Genomic DNA, 2,954 nt, shown 5'->3' on the forward strand with positions numbered 1-2,954 from the left:
GCTATCTACTTCCCTCTTGGGACTACATTTGCTGAATCCCAAAGGTTTTGGGCTGTTGTGTTTCTACTTTCATTTGTTTCCATGTACTTTTTAATTTCTCTTTGATTTCCTGGTTGTCCCATTCATTGTTTTGTTTGTAGAAGTGTTGTTTAGTCTCCATATATTTGTGGTCTTCCCAGATATTTTCTGTGGTTGACTTCAAGTTTCATAGTTTTTGTGGTCAGAAAAAGTACGTGGTATGGCTTCAATATTTTTTATATCTTTTGAGGTCTGATTTGTGACCTGGTATGTGATCTATTCCAGAGAATGTTCTATGTGCAAAACAATATGTATTCTGCTGTTTTAGGAAGAAATGCTCTGAATATATGTGCTAAGTCCATGTGGTCCAGTGTGTCATTCAAAGCCATTTTTTCCTCATTGATTCTCTGCTTAGATGATCTGTCCATTGATTTAAGTGGGCTGTTTGAGTCCCCAACTATTATTGTATCAATGAGTTCATTTATGTTTGTTATTATTTTTTTAAATATATTTGGCTGCTCCCATGTTGGGTGCATAAACATTTACAATTAGATCTTGGATTGTCTCCTTTATGTTTTATAGTGCCCTTTTTTTGTGTCTTGTAGTCTTTGTTCTAAATTCTAGTATATATGATATAAATATTTCTACTCTGGCTTTCTTTTTTCTTCTTCTTCACAGTGCTTGGGTTTTATTTAACATCATGTCCATGACCCAGGGCCAGCTTGGAGTCCACAATCAGAACAGAGTCACATGGCCCACAGCTTACCAGGACCCCCATTCTCCCAGTCCACCCTGTGCTGACATAAGCCAAGGGGCCCCCATAAAGTAGGCATGGGACTCAGTTCACTTACAGGTTTTTAGAGCCCTTGTAAAATGGGTTCCCAAAACAGCCGCTTCTCCCGGAACACTCACACAGCGGTGGTGGGCAGGTCAGAGTGGGCGGGTCAGGCTGGGCTCATAGGTGTTGGTCTTTGGTTTTGGTCTAAGCTTGTTCCAAAGTTTCCCCAGGGCCACTTTTCCCAGGAAAAAGGTGATAGCAAAATTACGCTTGTACTAGTCTCGGGTTATAATACATGTGCTTCAGAAAATTTTTACTTAAAAATTCCTTGTAAAAGTCAGCCATTTCTTCTGCATCTAATGTTGCTTTTGACCTGATCCAGCTCTCAGTTCCAGGCCTTTAGCTTTTAGTTTTGAGTGAATAAATTCTTCTTTTTCCTTACAAAATGTCAAATTCTGTCTGCCCATGACTGTTGGTTCCATTCTTGTGTTCTTTGTCTTAATTGTCTTAGCTTTTGTTCCAACGGTGATTCGTTTTCGCGGACATAAAAGTGAACGGGTGGAAGGTTTGAATGTTTATCTGGGGGTCCTATCCAATCATGGCAAAATTTTCTTGGAGGGCAGAATCCTGAAGGCCAGAGGCCGCATCCCTGTGCTCCGCGCTGCGCTGAGGGTTGAGTTGAGAGCTGCGGCCGGGGAAGAAGTGGCAGAGCGGAGGGTGAAGGGCCCTCCTCCAGGGACGCAAGGATGCCAGAAAGCCTTTGGCTTTCTTTTGATACATCGTTTTTCATGCTTTTTCAATCTGTGGTGCTCTAAGATCTTTAAAATGAGTCTCTTTTAGGCAATGTATAGTTGGGTGTTGTTTTTGTAATCAATTCTGACACAGATCTCTCTCTCTCTTTTTTCTTTTTCGTTTGTTTGTTTGTTTTAAGTAGGCTCCATGTCCAGTGTGGAGCCCAATGAGGGACTTGAACTCATGGACGCTAAGATCATGACCTAAGCTGAGATCAAGAGTCAGATGCTTAACTGATTGAGCTACCCAGGCGCCCCACCCTATGTCTTTTGATTGGAGCATTTAGTCATTTGTATTCAAACTAATTTTTGATAGATATGTATTTGTTCCCATTGTGGTTTTTTTCTGGTGATTTTCTGTCGCCCTTTCTTGTCTTTCTTACTTTTGGTTTTTCCCACTCAAAGAGTCCCCTTTAATATTTCTTGCAGGGATGGCTTAGTGGTCATAAACTCCTTTATTTGTTGTATCTCCAAGAAACTGTTTATCTCTCCTTCTATTCTGAATTATAGCCTTGCTGTATAGAGTATTTTGGGTTGTAGATTTTTCCCACTCAAAAGTTGAAATATCTCATGCTGTTTTCTCCTGGCTTGCCAAATTTTTGTGGACCACTTTGCAGCTAGACTTATGTATCTTCCCTTGTAAGTTAAGGACTCCTTTAACTTGCTGCTTTCAAGATTTTTTCTTTGTGCTATAATTTGCAAATTTAATTACAGTACGTCTTGGTGTGGGCCTGCTTTTGTTGATTTTGATTGGAGTTTTCTGTGGCTCCCCAATCTGGATGTCTGTTTACTTCCCCCCTTTAGGGAAGTTTTTAGCTATTAATTGAAATAAGTTTTCTGTCTAACTTTCTCTCTCTTCTTCTTCTAGGACTCCTACAAAAGAATGTTAATTACATTTGATGGAGTCACTGAGTTCCTTGTCTATTCTCCTGTTCCATAATTCTTTCTCTCTTTTGTTCAACTTTATTATTATCCATTATTTTGTTTTCTAGGTCACTAATTCATTACTCTGCCTCTTCCATCCTCTGTTCATTGCATCCAGTGTGTTTCTAATCTCATTTATTGCACTCTTGATCTCTGATTCTTGTTTCTTTTTTCTCTGGTCTCACTGATGTCTTTTATTCTTTTCTTAAATCCAGGGGGTATCATTAGGACCATTGCTTTAAATTCTCCATCAGGCATGTTATTTATATCTTTTTCACATGGATCTCTGGTCATGCCTTATTTTGCAATAAATTTCTGCATTTTGGCATTTTGGCTAAGCCTCTGTCTTCATCTCTGTGTTAGAAAAGCCTGTTATGTTTCCTGCTCCTGAAAGTAGTGTCCTTTATAGAAGAGGTCATGTATTGTCCAGGGTCTGTCACTTC

The 2,954-nt window shown here is 39.5% G+C and overlaps 1 pseudogene; it reads right to left on the bottom strand.

Moving 5' to 3' along the window:
* Positions 1–948: 948 nt before the first annotated feature.
* On the bottom strand, positions 949–1,576 carry LOC148162076 (cytochrome c oxidase assembly factor 8 pseudogene; annotated as a pseudogene).
* Positions 1,577–2,954: the final 1,378 nt, after the last annotated feature.

Source organism: Eumetopias jubatus, unplaced genomic scaffold, assembly GCF_037043125.1.
Source record: "Eumetopias jubatus isolate StellerSeaLion01/CBP00866 unplaced genomic scaffold, mEumJub1_p1.0 scaffold_23, whole genome shotgun sequence".
Taxonomy (NCBI): domain Eukaryota; kingdom Metazoa; phylum Chordata; class Mammalia; order Carnivora; family Otariidae; genus Eumetopias; species Eumetopias jubatus.